The sequence below is a fragment of the Melospiza melodia genome, assembly GCF_035770615.1.
Source record: "Melospiza melodia melodia isolate bMelMel2 chromosome 7 unlocalized genomic scaffold, bMelMel2.pri SUPER_7_unloc_1, whole genome shotgun sequence".
Lineage (NCBI taxonomy): Eukaryota > Metazoa > Chordata > Aves > Passeriformes > Passerellidae > Melospiza > Melospiza melodia.
In genome coordinates, this window is record NW_026948497.1 from 5938103 (window position 1) to 5959090 (window position 20988).

General features: G+C 48.5%; 1 pseudogene; it reads left to right on the forward strand.

Annotated features, from left to right (window-relative positions):
- Positions 1 to 20988, forward strand: part of LOC134432789 (zinc finger protein 665-like) — a 172592-nt pseudogene that overhangs the window by 55295 nt on the left and 96309 nt on the right.

The window sequence follows — 20988 nt, forward strand, 5'->3', positions numbered from 1 at the left end:
GAAATACTCTTGCTGCATATTCACTTGTTATTGCTGCAGAGAAAATTCAGACTACAAAGCCCTGGAAATATTTGGGATGGACTTTGACGGATCAAATAGTGATACCACAAAAATTGGAATTACAATTGGACATTAAAACTCTACATGATGCACAGAAGTTGCTGGGAGACTTACAGTGGCTGAAGCCTATTGTGGGAATACCAAATCACTTATTAGAAGCCCTACGGCCTTTGTTAAAAGGTGTGGACCCTACTACTCCTGTACACCTGACAAAGGAGCATCATCTTGCCTTGCAGCAAATTAGTAACTGTGTACAGCAAGGGTATGTGTCTCGTCGACAACTCAACCACCCCATTGACCTTACTATTTGGAATAGCCCTTGCCACTTGCTTGGTGCTCTCTCTCAGTTGCAAAAGAAAACGGGGGAGATACGGGTGTTGGAATGGTTGTCACCACCGCTACAGCACAAGAAAACAATATCTTCAAAAACTGAACAATTGGCTGCATTAATCAAAAAGGGGCGTCTCAGAATTCTTGAAGTGGATGGTAGAGAACCTGCTACTATTAGATTGCCTATGGAAAAAGAAACCTTGGACTGGTACTTGATAAATTCAAAGAATTTACAAGAAGCATTATTGATGTCACCTGCTAAAGTAGAGACTAGTAAATTAGTGCCTAGAGTTTTGCAATGGATGACAGAATGGAACTGGATTACTCGACCTTTGAGAGAAGAAAACCCCATAGAAGGAGCTATTACAGTTTTTACAGATGCAGGAAAGAAATCAAGGCGTGCTGCTGTTACCTGGCAAGAAAAAGGACAATGGAAGCATCAACTCCTCACAGCAGACCCTGCAGATAGCTTACAAACTTTGGAATTGTTAGCAGTAGTATGGGCGGTTTCCAACTTACAGGAGCCTTTAAATGTGGTCACAGACTCTATGTATGTTGCAGGAGTAGTCAAACAAATAGAGGAAGCAGCAATTAAGGAAGTGAATAATAAACGATTGTATGAGTTACTGATACAGTTAAGGAAAGCTTTACGGGAAAGAGCAAACGGTACCCTTAAGCAGTATATTGAAAAACATCAAGATTTGGCAGATCCACAAGCATGTTTGGCTAAGGTTTTGTATGTGATTAATCATTTATGCATTTTTGGGGAAGATGATACCCCCCCTGCAATGAAACATCATCCGAGGTCAGGTCAGGAAAATACTAAGGAAACAGAGGTCTGGGTTAAGTATAAGAACCCGAGTACAGGATTATGGGAAAAACCTGCAAAAGTATTATATTGGGGTCGGGGGTATCTTTGTGTTTCCTCACCTACAGGGCCTTTGTGGGTGCCTGCTAAGTGGACTAAACCTGTTTTTGATGCAGCCTCTGGTGGATCGCCTTACGGAGGAGGACAGGGAGCGACTGGGGAAGAAACTGCTTCTAGTCCTACAACCACTACTGTTACAATTGAAGGGGTACTCGGAAGCGGTGGACAGAGCACTGACACGTCACTATCGGACGGCCCAGGAGTTGATTCGTTTCATTGACTCATTATCAACTTTTCACTTAACAGATCCAGCGAAACTACATTGCCTTGACTGTCACAATCCACATTGTGCTGCCTGGATAGCTCTACGCTGTGGGGGTTGTAAAAGAACTTTTTGGATAGAACAATCACTATTACGGGATTTGTGGTGTCATACTTGTGAACACGAGCATACGTGAGGAAAAAGCTGGCAAGATGAATTAAGGAGACAAACGGGGCAAAACGCATATATAGCTTTAAATCTTTATGAGTCTCCTGAACAGAAGGTTCTTGCTTATTATCGATGGGAAATACAATGTATTGTAAATAGAATTAAGGTTCAAAGTAAATCACGTATAGTTTCTATAAGGTGTAGGAAATTAGTGCCTTTAACACAGCATTCAGTTGTAGGACACTTCCAAGGGGATCCTGATAGAGCATTAGATTGCTGCATTGATAAGTTGCAAAAATTAAGTTTGCAAGTGGCAGGACCAGTGAAATTAGGAGCAGCAAGATTGAAGACAGAAAAGAAAAAGAAGGCAAAAAAGGGAACGGTCTCATTTGAATAGGGGTATCAGTGATTGCTAATTGATTTTCTATGATTAGAACACTTTTACAGTTGTGGGACCCTCAGGAGGATATAGTTGTTGAGGAGGATAACGAACAAGAACTACGATTACGAAATAAGATACGCCTTGTGTTAAAGAAAGACCTTGAGCTGTTAGCCTCATATAGTAAAAAGGCTGAAGAGGCTTTGCGATCACCACCATTGAATTGGTTGCTTTGGGTTGAAGAACCAGAATTTTATACTGGTCCTTACTTACATTCGCTTCCTTGTTATGTTTGCAAAAAGGATAAAGATAAATGCTATGCATGGGTAGCTTTGCATTGTGCAGATTGTAATCAGGTTTATTGGTATTCACAGAGGTCATTGGGATATTTATGGTGTACATCTTGTTTTGGAAAGTGGATTCGAAATCATATCTGGGTTAGAGCTCTTGAACAAAGTACTGGCCTGCCAGGACAGACAGGATTACAGCTCTTTGAGAGTGCAGAACAAGTGATTATAGCATATCTTAGGTGGAAGTTACAGGAAAACCTTAGAATATTTGAAATTACTAAAGCCTCACACATCATAGCAGCTCGCTGTAAAGCCGATTTGCCTTCAAACTTACCTCATGCTATATCTGTGAGCAAGGATGCTGATTTAGAATTAGATCAGTATATTCAAAAATTGACTCAGCCTTACAATAGACAATTTAGCAAACCAGGGAAAAGACAGCGAAGAAAGGAAAAACAACGTAAGCAGAAGGAAGAAAAGGAGAAGCAAAGCAAGCAGAAAGAAAAATGAGGTTTGTTTTTGTTATACTGCTCAATGCTGTAGCAAGTGAAGCAGTAGGAGTAACACACTTTAGTCAACCAAGGGAAAATTTATGGGTGACACTTGCTAATCAAACTAACCAATCATCACTCTGTCTTAGTCTTGGAGGAGTCACTAACCCATTTCGAACATGCCTGGTGGGACTTCCAGTGTGGTCTCCTGGAGAATTTTGCAGTTTGATAAACAATCAAACCTTGTGTATGTCTAACATGTCAAACATCACATTGCCGGTGCAACAAGGGTATACTGCAGGTCAGAGTGATGGCTATCGTCAATGCTTACTAATCCAATCACTTAACACCTCTTTGCATTCTCCTCCTGAAGAATTGGATCTTTTTGGAAGTACAAATGCCAGCATATCTAACACTACAGCTGGTGGATGGTTTAGCTTCAAACTTTCGGGTGCTCAGAATTTAAACCAACCTAAAGAAACATGGGCCACCCTAGATTCATCCCTGAATGTGAGTGAATTCTCTCCACAGCATTACAGTCAATGTAACGGCACAAATATCACAGCACCAATGAAATTACCCACAGGAATATTTTTGATTTGTGGAGACAGGGCGTGGAATGGTATACCAGCTAAACCACAGGGTAGACCCTGTTTTTTGGGACTGTTTCATCCTAATGTGTCCTTGCTAATGCAGCTGAGTCAAAATTCAAACAGGAGAAAACGTAGCATACATGACTTAGACTGCAGCAAGATAGGAGATCCACGATTTTGGGGCACATTCAAACAGGTGGTGGTTTCAACTATCTTACCAGGAGGATCTGCCAATAAAGCCATGAATTTAGCAAAACAATTAGGATGCTGGGCAAGGGATGAGCTGAACAAGACATGACAAATTCTAGACATGTTAACTGCAGATGTGCAAAGTGTTAACCATGCTGTTTTGCAAAATAGAGCTGCTGTAGATTTTTTGCTCTTAGCACAAGGACATGGATGTGAAGAGTTCGAGGGAATGTGTTGCATGAATCTGTCTGATCATTCGGTGTCCATTCACACTAAGATAAAAGAACTACAACAGGGACTTCACAAACTTAAGGAAGAAGACGGTTTAGGAATTGACGAACGGCTTAAAGGCCTGGGACTCGGACCGTGGCTGAGGAACCTTGTGATCTATGCTATAGGACTGCTGGGTGTAATTTTACTGTTTTTGCTTATTTTGCCTTGTATTTTTAATTGTATTCAAAACATGGTCAGCCGTACAATAGCAAAAACATTGCAAACTAATCTCCTTGCGCAAGAAGAAAACGGGGGAAATGTGGAGAGTATTATTAATAATTGGTTAGCTGAGAAAGGCCACACTGATATAATGCCACCGGTTAAGCTGAAGGAGAAAAGTCAGCAGTCAGCAAGCTGAAAGGAAGAGTCAGCAGCGACCTTGCTGCAACATGAGGATAGGGAGTTGAGATTAGTCCTGAATATATCCTAAGAATATGTAGAAAGTATCAAAAGTAGAACCATAGGAATGTAGAAGTAGGCGTAGGTGCTGATATGTAAGCTGACCAATCCTGAGCTCAACTTTTGCAATATGTATGAAGCTCATTATTAACTGTATTTAACCCGCCATACTGATCAATAAAATTGAGCCTGTGATGATCAAACTGATGTCCTGGTTCCCTTCCGTCGACAGAAACTGTTTGTCCCAGCCCGGGGACACGGTGCCGGCAGCAGCGGAGCGGCCCCGCTCCCAGCCCGAGAGTCTGTGGGCTGAGCCACACCGGGGAGAAAAGGCAGCGAGGGGCTCCAGTCCAGCTGCTTCACTGCCCTGCCCGCTCCATGGAGCTCTGCCACGGGAGAAAGCTGACGCCGGACGAGCCCCCGAGCTTCCATCAACTGCTGGAACTGCTCCGTGACAGCTCCTGTTCTTCCGAGAGAGACCCCGGCGCCTTCTTGTAACGCGTGTCATGGGGGGATTCTGTTTGTTAATAAACTGTTGGGGGTTTTCCACTTTCATCTATCAGTAATAATTTCCTATTGCTGGAAAGGGGTTGTTGGAACACTTTAGAGGAGATGACCTATTGCAGAATATCCTGTTTGAAGTTGTCTGAAACTGTGAGACAGATGGTTTCACACAGGAGCATCCCCAAGGCTGCTGAGGGGAAGGCACAGAGGAAGACAAACCCAGTATTTCTGAGGGAAACTCCTTGACGCCAGACCAACCTGATCTGTCAAACAGCAGACCTGATGTTTCGAGACATGGGCCACAGGGGAAACCTTTCGGTGTGTTTGGTCCAGGCTGGGCTATGCTCGAGGCAAAGGTGTGTCAGTGTGTTGGATAATACTCTTTTCTTGACCTAGAGATGGGGCAACTGAGAGGTGTTTTAAAAACTTTTATTCAACTTTCAGTCTAATGAGAAGGGTGAGACAATACAGATGTTACAATTCACGCCATCACAATCAGAAGCCAACTATTTCCTAATTATAATACATTATAATTAGGTTTTTTGGTCTATCAGCCTTTTGCCATGCCACGTTGTGAATGCCTTAAAGCCAATTATTAAAACTGCCCCTCGTGGGTCCCACTATAATGCATCTTTCATAGCTCTGTTTTTCCAAAATCTTATTTGCAAGGCCATCTTTTGAAACTCTTTTCCAGCTCCATTTCTCTCTCAACAATATCTGTCCTATTCCATGGCATTTTTAAGTTAGCATTTCTTGTCTCAAGATTTATATATAGATTCATACTCTGTGGGCATTCTACTAGGCCCTAAAAGCTTTCTACAAATCCATTTCCCACATCAGTGCACTTGTCTCCTTCTCTCCTCATTGTGCCTGGCAAGCACAGGAGCCCAGAGCTCCTGCAGAACCCATCACAGCACTCAGTGGGAGCAAACTTGTGTCCAGTCCTGACCTGGAGCTGTGGTGCCCAGCATTCCACCACACTGGAATGAGGAACTGTTCCTGCTCTTTCAGAAGGAGCTAAGGAGGTTTGGCCTTCAGATCAATTGTCTGCAGGCTCCTGCAGTGCCTGGTGCTGCTCCCTTGCCAGCGGCACCCCAGGGCAGGGGGGCACATCTGGGCTGCTCTGTCTGGCTCTGGGGCTCCCTGTGCTGGGCAGTGAGGAGGAGCTGCAGAGGCTCTGCAGGACTGACAGGATGGGCTTTGGGGCTGGTAGGAGAAGCTGAGGGACCTGGGCTGCTGGAGTTTCTGAAGAGGAGGCCCAGGGCTCCTCCTGCAACTGCTCCAACGGTGGTTCCAGAGAATCCCAGAATCAGCAAGGGTGGAACAGGCCATGGAGATCAAGTCCAAACTGTGCCCTGACACCACCTTGTCTCCCCTGAGCCTCCTCTTCTCCAGGATAAACAACCCCAGCTCCCTCAGCCACTGCTCACAGGACTTGGGTTCCAGACCCCTCCCCAGCCTTGTTGCTCTTCTCTGGACACGCTCCAGCCCCTCCATGTTCTTCCTAAATTGGGGGCCCAGAACTACGAACAGCACTTGAGGTGTGGCCTCAGCAGTGCGGAGTACAGGGGAAGAATCACTGCCCTGCTCCTGCTGGCCACACCATTCCTGATCCAGGCCAGGAGCCACTGGCCTGCTTGGGCACCTGGGCACACTGCTGGCTCATGTCCAGCCTGCTGTCCATCAGTCCCTGCAGGTCCCTTTCTGCCTGGCTGCTCTCCAGCCACTCTGTCCCCAGCCTGTAGCGCTGCAGGGGTTGTTGTGGCCAAAGTGCAGGACCCAGCACTTGGACTTGTTAAACCTCACCTTGTTGGATTTGGGCCCTGCATCCAGCCTGTCCAGGTCCCTCTGCAGAGCCTTCCTACCCTCCAGCACATCCACACTCACACTCAGCTTGGTGTCATCTGCAAATTTGCTGATGCTGGACTCAGTCCCCTCATGCAGATCATCAGTGCAGATATTGAAATCCACTCTGGCTGGCTCTGATCCCTCAGCCATCCTGTGGGTGCCCTGTGATGGCACTCAAGGTGATCTCTCCCACAACCTTGCCAGGCACCCAGAGTCAGGCTGACAGGCCTGGAGTTCCCCAGCTCCTCCTTCCAGCCCTTCTTGGGATGGGCTCACACTGGCACCTCCAGTGCTCTGGGACCTCCCTGCTAAGCCAGCACTGATGGTAAATGATGGAGAGCAGCTTGATGGAGCTCATCCACAGCTCCCTCATCCCTGCTGGGATGGATCCCATCTGATCCCACACACCTGTGAGCATCTGAGTGGCTCATTAGGTCCCCAGCTGCTTCCTCCTGGATTACAGGGGCTGTTCTGGTCCCTGTGCCCATTTACCAGCTCAGGAGAACTCTTGTCCTGAGGACAGCCTCTCCTAATATTGAAAATTGAGAGAAACAAGATGTTAAGTAGCTCTGCCTTCTCCTTATCTTTAGTTACTATATTCCCCACTGCATCCAATAAAGAGTAGAGGTTCTCCTTATCCCGTGTTTTGCTATTAATTTAATTGTGGAAACATTGTCTATTTTTTTTTTCACAGAAGGGGTCAGGTTAAACTCTAATTGAGCTTTCACCTCTTAACTTTTTTTCTGCACGACTTCACAACATCCTTAACATTTCCTAAGCTGCTTGTCCTTCTGTCCAAAGTTGATGCACCTCTTGTTACCCTTGAATTCCCACAAAATCTCCACGCCCAGCCAGGCCAGTCATTTTCCTCACTAGCTCATCTTCTGCCACACTGGGACAGGCTGCTCCTTCCTCCTTACAATTACTTTCGTGAAATGTGTCCATTCTTCCTGGACCCCTTTATTTTTAAGGGATGTTTTCCTTAAAAAAAAATCAGTGCCTGATTCATTACTCCCCAAATCTGCATCCTAAATAGGCCAAAGTCTGCCCTTCCTAATTCCAGTGTAGAAGTTTTGTTGCTGCCCCTCCTTTTTTCACAGAACATTGAAAACTTGATTATTTCATGGTCACTGTGCCCCAGGCAGCCTCCGAGCCCCACATCTGCCACCAGCCCTCTGTGTTTGTGAACAGCAGCAGACAGAGCTTTCCTTGGCAGTGGGAGTGTTACCAAAAATTCAGTAAAATAGAAAACTCCTTAACACCAATGCAGCATTAAAAAGCAGCATTATTTATTCAGGGGAATGCACAGGGGACAACTACTCCCAAAGCCCTGCAGGCTGAGTAAAGGAAAGTTTCTGTTTATATTCTGTATTTTGCATACATATTCATTAATTGTCCCAGACTAAATATACATCTGATAATCATTTTCCCCAAATCATTAATGTATTTCCCCTCCTCTGTTCTCCTGGAGGTCTCTCTGATGGTGCTTGGTGGTCGTGGACCCCGATGTTCCAGTGGGCCTGGCTGAGCTGGCAGGACACTGAGGCTGCTGAACTTCCAGTTCCCCTTCTCACACAATAAGCATTGTGTGGTTTCCACAGGCCTGGGGTTGTGGAGAAGAAGCTCCAGATGTCAGCTCAGCTGATGGACACAATTGATCATCTGGTAACATGAGGTCACAGAGTGGGCTGTGACATCACAGAGCAGACTGTGACATCCCAGAGGGGCTGTGTGACATTAGAGAATGGTCCGTGATATAACAGAGAAGGTTGCGAAATCACTGGGCAGAAGTCTGACATCACAGTCCAGACAATGACATCACAGACTCTGGTATGACATCAGAGAGCAGCTCTGTGACATCAGAGAGGGGTCTGTGACATCACAGAAAAGGCTGTGACATCACAGAGCAGGCTGTAACATCACAGAGGGGCTGTGTCACATCCCAGCAGGGCTGTGTCAGGTCACTGGGTTGGTCACTCTGCCCCAGCTCCCCCTCACAGTTTCTCCCAACAACTCCAATGCTGTCCATGCCCAGCAGGGTCCCCCGGCATCCCCCCGGCCCACCTGGAGCCACAGCTTCCACCAAAGGATGTTCCACAGGATCCACCCCAGAGCCTGACAGGAGACAAGGGGCCAGGGCTGTGTGACCAGGACATCAAGGACGGGGATTATCCAGGTCACTGTGGCCTGGGTTGGGTTCCCCAGGGCAGGAAAGATGTCTGGCAGCTGGAGCAGGGTCTGGGAAGGGCCTCCAAGGTGGGGCTGGAGCCCTTGGGCTGTGAGCAGAGGCTGAGGGAGCTGGGCTGGTCCAGCCTGGAGCAGGGAAGGCTGAGGGGCTCCTCATCCCAGCCTGGCAGTGCCAGTGAGGAGGGGATGGAGAACACAGAGCCAGGCTCTTCACAGGGGGCAAGGGGGAGACAAGAGCCAATTGGTGGAAGGGGAAAGAGGGGAGATCAGCCAGGGCATGAGGAGATGAAATGAGTCAGGCTGCTTTCAGAATTTCCTCAACACCAAGAGCAGCCAGACCTCCCTTCTCCATCCATCACTGACAGCTTTGCAAATCAGGAATTGTTGGAGCCGTTTTCCCCACACTCCAGAAGAAGTATCCTGATACAAGAACTTAATTGTGTTTATATCTATCACTAAACGCCGTTTGTCTGAAATTAATTTTAGTATGGAAATCACTTGTGGATATGGAACATCAGATGCTGCTGGGACATTGCACATACCTCAGGGAAGAGCGTGATTGTTATTAAATTGTTTCCTGTTCAACTGTGGTCTGTTGGCCATGAAGTGAAACTTTCTGTGCCTCTGAGTGTCATCAGTTCCTGACCCCCAAAGGACACAAACCTGATGGGTTGTGGTTCCCACTCCAATGGTGGCACTTACACCTCCCTCCATATTCAGAGCAGAGCTCCCTTGTCCCAAATTGTCCCTGGCAATGCAAGGATGAAGGAAACAGGACAGGCTGTGAGGATTGGGGCAGGGCACAGCCAGGGATTTGGAGCCTGGTTGTGAGCCCAGGGCAGGGCTTGTCCGCTGGCCTTGGTGAACCTCATCTAATTGTCCTGGGCCCATGGATGGCTCCAGCCTGTCCAGATCCCTCTGCAGAGCTTCCTGCCCTCCATCACAGCCACACTCCCACCCAGCTTGGGCTCACCTGGGAACTGACTGAGGGTGCCCTCGATGGCCTCATCCAGATCAGCAATAAAGAGATTTCTCTGACCTGGCCCCAATCCTGAGCCCTGGGGACATCCCTGGATGTGACTCCATTCCTCAGCTGCTCTGACTGCCAGGGGTTGGGTGAAGGAAATGGCGGGGTGGGGGTAGGAACAAAGTGTGATTGAGAAGGGTCTTGATTTTCATATCTATTCAGACTGCATTTGAAGGGGTTAGGGGTCAATATCAACTGAACATTGCTGATACCAATCTATAAACAAGAAAAGAAAACTGGACAAAACCAGTTCTCTATGCTTAGTTTTCAATATACCATCTTCACTTTAAATACACCTCTGAAATCTGACTAATTAACCACAGAACAATTGAAAACTTCAAATTTTCCCACGGGGTTTTCTTGTTTAAATGTTTTAAACAAATGTTTAATAGCCTTTTTCACTGAATTCTTCAACTGAGTAGCTCAAGAAAGAAGAGGCTACTGGAGGAGTAAAATTCATCAGCAACCTCCAAGTAGCTGAGGATCTATCCACATCAGAGCAGCAATGAACAGAAATGGTCACAGCTTTGGGGCTGCCCCAGCTCTGGGACGCGCCCTGGGCCTGGAGCAGGAGCAGCTTTTGAGGGCCCCAGGGCTGGGGCTCTTGTGCTGCCCTGGGCAGATGGGATGGCAGCAGGGGCTGCAGAGCTCTCAGCACCTCAGCCCGAGGGGAGCAGGGCAGTCAGGGAGCCTCCTTTGGCCTTGGCCAAGCACCTTCCCCCATGGCTGGGGCTGAGTCCTGTGGCAGCTGCAGCTGCTGCTGTGCCCTTGCCAGGGGCTGAGGCCGTGGGGCAGTGCCCAGAGCAGCCTGGCCTGAGCAGAGCTGTGGGGCCAGAGCCAGCTGGGTTGGGCTGGACCTTGGTGCTGCCCAGAGCTCAGGGCAGCTGGCAGAGCTTGCAGGGAGCTGGGCTGGGCTCAGACAGCCTGGCCCAGAAACCATGAGTGTCCATGTCAGCCTTGCTGAGCGTGCTGGGGCAAGACTCAGGCCAGGCCTTGTGGGCAGGGCCAGCACCTGTGCAAGGCATTGCAAACAGGCAAGTGGCCCAGAGAGGAGGCTGCTCTGTGCCCTTGGAGGCATGGACCGAGTAGGAAGGGGGCTGCAGGAACTGTCCAGAGCCCAAAGAGCCTCCATGGCTGTGCTGGAGACCAAGGCTGCAGGAGGGAAATGCAGGGCCGCTGTGGGATGGGGAGGGCATTGAATTCCAGCACACACCTCAGCTCTCTGATGATCCCGGCACCATGCTGGGCCCTGTTTCAGACTGGAGCAGAGCAGATGTTGATGGGACAGGGGGCCCTGCAGGGCTGTCAGGGACCTGCAGCTCTCAAGGTGCTCTGCTCTCCCTCAGGTGCTCTCTGAGAAATCCAATCCCAGCTGGGCACCTCAGGGCACAAGTGGCACACAGCACAAGCGATGAACTGTTCCTGTACAGAAATCCCTTGGGGATGGTGGACATGTCAGATGCCGCTGGGACATCACAGAGAGCTGATGAAAGAGCTGTGATGGTTGTTAAACTCTTCAAATATTCAACTTGTGTTTGTTGGCAAGAAACCTTTCTGTGCCTCTGAGTGTCACGAGTCCCTAAGCCCAAAGGACACAAACCTGATGAGTTGTGGTTCCCACTGCAGGGGCTGCACTTGGGCCTTGGCTCTGCACAGGAGAGCTCTTCGTCCCCTTTCTCTCTTTTCCTCCCTCTGGGCATGGAGGGAGCTCCTGACTTCAGCCTGTGACTCGTGTGTGCAAAGAACAAATCTGGGCAGAATCGGGGCAGGGAGGGTTTGGGGGGACCTTGGGACCTGTGCTGGGCACAGAAGGTGTTTTCCATTGCTCTGAGACTGTCTGCTGTGGAAAATGGATTTAATATCCAGCAGAGGAATGTCTGTTGCATTGATGGAGCTATTACTTGCCTTGGCTTTGTTGGCTGACAATAAATGAACATCCCTCTGTGTCTTGGGCAGCTCCTTCTCCAAGGAAAGTAGGTGGGAGTTGGAGCCAAGGAGCTGAAAGCTGCAGGTGCATCCTGGGCTGGAGGGAGCTCAGATTTGCACAAGGCTGCTCTGAGTGCCAGGGCTTGGATGGGAGAAATGATGGGGTGGGGGTAGGGACAGATCTGATTGATTGTCAGCCATGAAGGGTCTTGATTTTCATATCTATTCAAACTGAATGAGGAGCTACTTGGATTCAGTGTCAATAGGAGACTGCACAGACTGATTTATGAACAGGAGAAAGTCCCAAACAGGACCTAAAAAATGTTTTCTCTTGTCTTTTTAAATATAAGGCATTGACTTAGAACATACTACTGAAATCTATCAAATTAACCACAAATATTTGAACACTAAAAATAAAATCACCACTTAAATCAAACTCCAGAAGCATGACTTTTTAAGGTGTTCTGAATGTTAATGAGCCCTGGGACACTGAATTCCTGCACTCAAGAGCTGAAGGCTGAACAAGCCTCTGGAGCAGGAAAATTCAGCAGCAGCCTCCAAGTTGCTGAGGATGTCAGCAGCCCCCACTGAGGCCATCCCTGCCCAGAGACCGTGGGGGAATGGGCAGACAAGGAGAGCGTCCCTGGGGCTGGGGCAGCACAACTCAGAGGCACCAGCGGCTCCAGCTGGGAAATGGAGTGTGGAATGTGGCTGGGAAAGCCCAGCCTGGGCTGTGCCAAGAAGGACAGACAAGCCCTGCTCCCATCCACTACAAAACAAATCTCTCAATGAGATAATTAAAAGAAATTACAATTGTTTGTGTACTCTGAGATAGACTCTCTAGAGAAATACCACCAAGAGATTCTCAGGAGCTCAAAGCAACAAATCAGCCTTTACTGGCAACTTTAGAAAATCAGACAAGCTTTGCCAAAAGATTTATTATGACACTGTAGTGGTTTTTCATTTATTAATTTAGGATTTTTCTAATCTTGAGATTTCTTAATTAATGTATTGATGAGTGTGGTGGGTTTTAGTGTCAGTTAATTATTTATGGATTTACTTTTATTACTTTTTAAAACTCTTCTATGTCAAACTATGGCAGATATTTGATCAACAAAAAACACTTCTCAAAAATATTGACTTGGCCCATTCAACTTCACAGTATAAGCCTGGTTAACTTAATGTTAATCAAAATTTGCAGGAGCACAGAAACAGAAGAAGAAGACATAGAAAGAGAAAGACCAAAAAGATACAGAGAACTACACAGAAAGCTTCCACCTCCTGGATTCCAGCACTGTTCAGATGGAAATTCCAAGAGGAGGTAGGGTCAAGATGTGTGCTTGCCTTGTGGTCAGCCTTCAATACCCCTTGGTCTTCCTGGGCCCTTCCCCCAGATGGGACTTGGGCTCATTTGGTCCCTCAGGAGCTGGGCGGGGGGCTGCAGAGGTGACTGTGGAGCATTGCCTGTGCTGTGCCAGGGACTGGCAGACACTGCTGGGCTGGGATAGAGGCTCTGGGGGGATTGGGGTTCTAGTGCAGGGCTGGGCTGGGGTTCCAGGGCAGGGCAGGGCTGGACCTGCCCCTTCCTCCCCCAAACATGAAATGTTTTGAGCCAACAATCTCCTCCATTCTGTCACAACAGGGAATGTTGGAGGTGAAATCCCAATTCTGGCCATGGGTACCTGGCCGAGAAGGACAGCTCTTTTCCATAGGAAGGAAAGCACAGAATCTTGCCAAGTGTTTTGGGAACAGATGAGAGGTGACCCTCATGAAACCACTGCCATCCAGACTTGTCCTGGCAATATTCCTATGGGAACAATCCCTGGATATAAGGAACTTTGGAGGTGAAACTCCAATTCTGGCCATACCTGGAGCAGAATGTCAGATCTTTTCCATAGGAAGGAAAGCACGGGGCACCACTGTTTCAATGGTGGATGAGACCCTCAACATGCCAAGGTCAGCCTGACCTCTTGGGAGGTCAAACCAGCCAGACCTGTACTGTATTCCTTTGTTTTTATGGGGCCCTGAAGTGTCACAATGGTGCCTTGGTTCTGTGGGGCTCCACACTGCCACAATGGCTCCTTGATTACAAGAAGACCTGAAATGTCACAATGGACCCCTTTGTTTGATGGGACCCCACAGTGTTACAGTGGCTCCCAAGTTTCACAATGGTCCCACTGATTCCAAGAGGCCTTGCAGTGTCACAATGGTCTCCATGGTTCCCCAGGCCCCACAATGTCTCAGGACTCCTCTGTTCCATGAGCCCTGCAATGTCACAATGAACATTTAGACCCTGGAGGTTTGCAGTGTCACAATGGTCTCATTTTGGCTCCACAGTCTCACAATGGTCCATTGATGACAGGAGGCCCTGCAATGTCACAGTGCTCTCCATGATTCCATGAGGTCCCAGAGTATCACAATGGTCCCTTGGTGTCACAGGACCCCACAGTGTCACAAAGGTCCCTTGGTGTCACAGGGCCCCACAGTGTCACAATGGTCCCTTGGTTCCATGGCCCTGTGCTGCTGCATTCCCCCCTCCCCTTCTCAGGCTGCCCTGCCAGCTGAGAAATGCTCCTTGGGCCTCGGCCTTGGCCAACAGCCCCTGGGCTCAGCTCCTCTGCAGCTCATCACAAACACTGTCTGCTCCAGGCACTGCTGCTGCGCAAACAGGTCCTGGTTTCTGTAGAAGAAGCCCTGGGAGCTGTTTCTGCTCCCTCAGTGGAACAACATCCCTGTTTTCACACTGCCGAAGAAAGCTGTTGATGCCAAGTGCAGCCAGGATGAACCATTGCTGGGACTGAAGCCCCTCTCCTGGGGCCCTGCAAACAGCACTCCAAAAGGAGCCCTTGGAGCTCTCCTGGGCCAGCGACTCCCTCTGAGTGGGGCCTCTCCCAGCCGGGAACTCTCCCATTTGCTGCACTCGGGGATCCCCAACAACGACGGAGCCTGGGCCGATCCCCCCACTCCTCCAGGCTCAGCCCTTTGCCCTTTGCTGGGGAGATGCCAAAGGATCCACAGTGAGCAGTCCCTGCCCTCAGGGCAATTTCTCCCAGGTGCCTTGCACTGACTCTTTGTGTCTGTGTGCACACAGGAGTGCCTGTGCTGGAGAAATGTGGCAGAAATGCTGCTCTCTGAGGGGTTTGAGTGCCTTGGACAGCTGAGTCAGTCAGTCCTGTAAGTAAGGTTACATCATGACAAATAAGTTAAGTTAAATGGTATTAAGAGGTTTTTTTTTTTTGCAAAGTTTACAATGTTATAAGCTAAGATTAATATTGTTTAATGCTATTCCACTATTAAATCCTTAAGTCATTGGTTGTAAGTGAGGTTAAATACTGTTAAGCTCTGTTCTTTTCCTAAATCGTGAAGTTGAAGGTATCAGTTAAGGTTAAGGTATCAGTGAAGTCCTCTTAAGTTTGACCTCAGTCAAGCTTTTATTTCTTTATTCATTTTATCCTTGCCCTCACTGTCCTTGTGTCTCACACACACTGGGACAGTTCTCAGCTCATTTCTGGTTTGATTGCCTGGATTCTGTTTGGTTTTGTTGTTCCTTTGTTTCCTTGGTGTGCCTGAAGTGCCCGGTCAGGAACAGAGTCACTTTTGCCAAGGAACTTTGTGCTTCTGTCCCTTAATATTCAATCTGGTTTTTGCTGATCCCTTGCCAGGGATTTTTTCAGCACTCTCAAGGCCTCGTTTCTAACAGGGTGAAGGAGCTCTGGCCCAGGCTCTGGCCGTGGGGGACACGGGGATGGTGCCAGGGGGTCCCTGTCCCCCTGTCCCACCCCCAGGGCCCTGGCTCCCTGTCCCCGTGTCAGGCTCTGGTGTTGATCTCGTGGAACATCCTCTGGGGGAGGCTGTGGGGCCGGGGGGACCCGGAGGGACCCAGGGGGACAGGGGACCCCGCTGTGCATGAGCAGGGTTGGACTGCTCTGGGGCACCTGTCGGGGGGGCCGGGGCAGAGTGACCTCCCCGGTGACCTCACCCAGCACCCATGATGTCACACAGCTCCTGAGATGTCACACAGCCCCTGAGATGTCACACTGCCCCTGTGATGTCATACTGCCCCTGTGATGCCACACAGCATCCTTGTGAGGTCACACAGGCCCTGTGATGTCACAGGCTACCAGTGATGACACACAGCCTCCTATGATGTCACACAACCACTCTGTTATGTCACACAGATTCCATATGATGCCATTCAGCTGATATGTGATGTCACAGAGCAGATTTGTGATGTCACAGTTACCCTGTGATGTCACAGCCTTGTCTGTGATTTCACAGCCTTCTTTGCGACATCACACAGCTGCCCTATGATATCATACTCTATGTCACCACCCACGTTGTGATGTCACAGAACCACCTTCTAGGATGTCACAGCTGGCTCTGTGATGTCACTCCCCCCTCAGTGCTGTCACACAGCCCACTCTGTGCTGTCACACAGCCCCTTGCTGACATCCCAGCTGCTCTGTGCCTCTATGACACAGCCCCAGAGGTGCTGCTGTGACACAGCCCCCTCGGGGCCATCCCACAGCCCCTGCCAGTGCTGAGCCCCTGTGAGCTCTGTCTGTGCCCTGCTGGTGTCCCGGAGGGGCCCTGGCAGTGCCCCAGCCCTGCTGCGCTCTGCACAGGAGCTGCTCCTGGCCAGAGCTGTCTCTCTGCAGCGCTGCCCTTGCCAGGAGCTGCCTCTGGGCCAGGAGCCCGGCCCAGCTCAGCAGCACAGACACAGCACAGGGACTTCAATGACCCTCTGGGGCTTTGGTTGTCTTTGCACCAGACCCAGTCCCTCAGAGTGGGCTAAAAGAACTTCTCAAGAGCTCAAAGTGTGTGGGATCTCAGCACCTCAGGACTGAGGTGCAGAGAGACCGAGACCACCCTTGGGGGGCTCGGGAGTCCTGGAATGTTGCCAGAAGTATCTGGTGGCAGGACTTTGATCCTACACAGGAGATGACACCTGTATGAGGACTGGGAGGATTTTACTGGGTGAATGGTGAAGGGATAAGTTAATTAAGGTGTAGAACACAGGGTTTAGGATTTCTGTACAGGGGGGTCTAAAGAAGTAAGATGGAGGAATTGGGGTGTGTCCTGTCCTTCTTCTTCTTCTTCTTGGCCTCCATCTTCTGTGGTGATGGTGGCACTTTGGGATTGGTCTTTACTAGAAGTGCACCGGTTAATAAGAGTAGAAGGTATTGGAGAAAAATTATAAATATTGTACACGTAACTTCGAGTATAAAGATAAGTGACCGCCCCAGGGGCTGCGGAGTGTGCCCATGGCTGACTTGCTGTGCAGACCTCCGTTGGGCTGAAAGAAAATCTTTTAGATAAACAATTAATAAACACTGAGACCGAAACAAGATCAGAAGTCTCTCCTCGTCCTTTGAAGCGTGGGCTGCCCAAGGCCACTCTGGGCCTTTCCAGGTCTTTGAAACAGCCGAGAAACCGAGCAAGTGGCATCCCTGAGCTATCTCCGGACATAAATCAGCCAGCCGGGAGAAACAGAAAACCAAAAAGCATAAATCAAGCATAAACCAGAGCATAAATCAACCTAAATCAGCAAAGAGAAACATAAAAATCTACAAGAGTGAGATTGAAACACTTAAGTTTCTTGTACTTTGAATAGATCCCTGTGAGGGACAGGACTGAGAAAGTGTCCCCAGGTTCCAGGGAGAGCAGAACACTGGAGGCAGTGATGACAGCTGGGGACAAACAAGACAAAGGTGTCTCTGTGCTGAGCACACCTGGATGTGTGTCATGAATGCAAAGGGCCAAGGCCTGAGCCCCAGCCCCGGGCCAGGCAGATCCTGTCCCACCCTCCTTGCTCAGGGCTCTTCCCGGGATGGGCACTGGCATGTGGGCATGTGCAATGCCAGGGGCAGGAGCATGGGGCGGCCCCTGCCAGGCTGCTGAGCAGGGACAAGGAGGCAATGAGGCCCCAGCCCTGCAAGGGTCACTTGTCCCCTCGTGGCCTCAGGCCCAGGCCCAGCAGCCATGGCCAAAGTGCTGCCCATGTTGGCTCTGGCAGGGCTTTCTTGCAGCTGCTGCCCATCCCTGTGCCCTGTGCAGCCCAGGCTGTCCCACAGTGTCCCTGCCCTGCGCCTCTGTCCCTGCAGGCTGTCGGCATCCCCCGGCTGCCCCACCTGGCTGGGCCCTTCCTTTGCTGGCAGCTCTGCCTCCTGCCTGCCTCTGCCTGCCCACACAGAGCCTTGGGCTGCTCCAGGCTCCTGCTGGGGATGTGCTGCACCACAACCCTGCCCTGCCAGGGAAATTTCTTTCTGCTGCTGCCCAGGCTGGGCGTCCCCAGCTGCCCTTGTGCGGGGTGCGGAGGTTCAGGGATATCACACCATAACCAATATGATCCAGTGAAGCCAAACTTATTATCCCTAAAAAGACTATATTTACAATACATCTCTACTGTCCACGTGTCTCTAGCTAATACATGATTGGTTAATCCTAGCTGTTTACACATCTAAATTAGAATGCTGATTGGATCGCCTAATTTTTCACGCGTCTTGCTGTCGTCTTCTGGCCCACTCATGGTTCAATTTTTTCCTTCTTTCCCAAGCTTGCTGTCAAATTTGCTGAGTCCTGATGACTCTTCTTGTATTTTTCTCAAGGATATACTGACCCCATTTCTGAATATGTCCATTATCCATTGTTTGTGAATGTGTCCATTGTCCATTAGTACAAGCAGGTTGGATTGTGCATCGGGTGAATATGGCCCTTGTCTAGCAAGAACTCCTCAATCTGCAGAAAACTCTCAACAGTTCCCCGGTTTTGTTTTTGCACAAGCCAGGCTGATTTAAAAGTATGCTCAATTATTTTCGGCACAGCAAGGCACTACAAGCAGAATTGAAAAAAGAAGACAAAGTATCATTATGCCAAAGGGTACTAAATCCTTGATCTAGCCTGTTATTCCCCAGGATTTTAGCCACTCATCAAAAGAATTCTCAACAACTGTCAGCTTTTTCATATTCTCCTTAAGCAATGACATTTTCTTGTCAATAGATCCAGAGTGGTCAGAGAGATTCATGCAACACATCCCTTCAAAATCTTCACGCTCATCTCCTTGTGCTAGCAACAAGAATCTATAGCAGTCCTATCCTGTAACACAGCGTGGTGTATGCTACCTACATCAGTGGTAAGCTCATTTAGGATTGCAGATGTAATGTTAATTTGTTTTCCTGTCCAACAAGCCAATCGTTTGAATGATGTAAGGGCCTATGTGATGAAGCTAATCCTGGTGTAAAAAGTGATGCCAGGATAACTGAAGACCAATTCCACAATTCTACGTTATCCTTGCAGTCTGAGCCTAATAGATGCTCACTACATTTTGGACGTTGGAATTTGTGCCTGATGTCAAGCATCTGTTGAATGCTAGGGGCAAACAGTGTCAATTTCCCAAAATAGCATGGTCCTCCTAATGCTTTCTGAGGAATCGCAGGCCAAGCTTTATCTCCACCAAAGAGAAACAAAAGTAGAAAAAAGTTATTGCAGAAGCTATTGTAGAAGGGACTTTTCTCTCCAATGATGCAGAAGCTTTTCTTGTAGTAACTAATGCTGCAAGTAGAGTTTGACAATCTTTCGACTGGAAGATTTTAGAAAAGATGAGAGCTGCATTTTCACAATTTGGTTGAGAATGCCAACTTGCACAGTCACTTCTGCAGTATATTTTTCCATCTAACACATTAATTCCAGCTGATGTGCATACCCTAATAAGACTTAGAATGCCACCCTATCAGCAGGTGATGTGTCTTAAAAGCTGGGAGGAAAAGTGTGCTCAAGAAGCAGCAAGACCTAGAGTGCAGGGTGATCCTCTGTATGGTTTAACAGCACAACAGTTACTTGGCAAGTGGCCCAGGGCTACTGCCACTGCCCAGGCTAGGAGCATTGATCAAGTCTTACAGATGAGCCAACAACTAGCATATAATGCATTTCTTGCACTTCCAGATAAGTTACACACTATGTCTTTTACACAGATTTGTCAAAGAAAGAATGAAGACTTTGATAAATTTGTAGACAAATTGCATGAAGCTATCTATAATCATTCTGATTTCAATTCAGACACAAAGATACAATTGGATGGACTTTGGGATCATTTCTCCATTCCAAATGGCTTTATCCTCTTTCCCAGTCAAAAGAGCCTTTCATCTCTTCCAAAAATTGCCTGCTGAAACTCTTCTGCTCCCATCCTAATCAGTTCACTACTCCAGCATAACCCTTGAAGCACGGACAGATGACTCTTCAACTAATTATAGTAGAAAAGAAGGGTATTTATTGCAGCCGTGGTCACATGTGAACTAGTTTCCAAAGACACGTGCAAGGAGTTGCAGACTCCTGCTCTCTATTTCTACAGAAAAGGTTTTACATTAGGTTTCTAAGGACCCATAATACATAATTATTACCTGCCTGCTTCGCATTTTTATCAGCTGAATATCTATTACAGCTGCACAATTGTATTCCCTTAACTGGATTGGTGGGATTTTGAAATGAGGGAGTGGTTGTATGGGAGGAAGAAAGCAGTCCTCCTCATGGTGAACTCTCCTCCCATGGCCAGTTGGCAAGACCTTTTGACCTGCTGCTCATGGTCCAAGCCTCTCCTAACTGTTCAATTATTCTTAAGGCAAGGTCTTTCTATGGTCTCAGCTTCTTCACAATTGCTTCCTCTATCCCTGTCACTCCTAGCTTTATGTTCCTAATATATTTGGTACTCTTTAACTAAGGCACATGATTTCTGCTACCTGTATTACTAACTTAGCTTCTTACCTCATTTTAAAATCTTAACTAAAATATGCAATCTTCTACTATCCCAATTCTATTCCCAGCTGGGCCCTTGACCCATCTGCACTTTTCAATTTTCCTCATTACACTTTCAGCTAAGCCCTTGACTCACCTCAGGCACATCCCCGACTGCCTCTCTCCCAGCAGCTCAGAGCTGCATTGCACAGCGCTTGCTGTGCACCACAGAGCACAAAGCAGGCTGGCCTGGTGGGCCTGAATATTTCTGCCAAACACTCTGCATCTCACACCTTTGCTCTGGCTCAGTGCAGAACTGCAGGGTTGCAGGCGCTTCCTCCCAGAGCTGCGTGAGGCACTGGCTCCTGCAGATGGGCCCTGCCAAGCTGTCCCTGCCTCACGCTGGCCTCGCTTCCCTGGCTCAAGTGCCGGGCCTGAAGGAGCTGCCCTGTGCTCCAGCCTGCCGA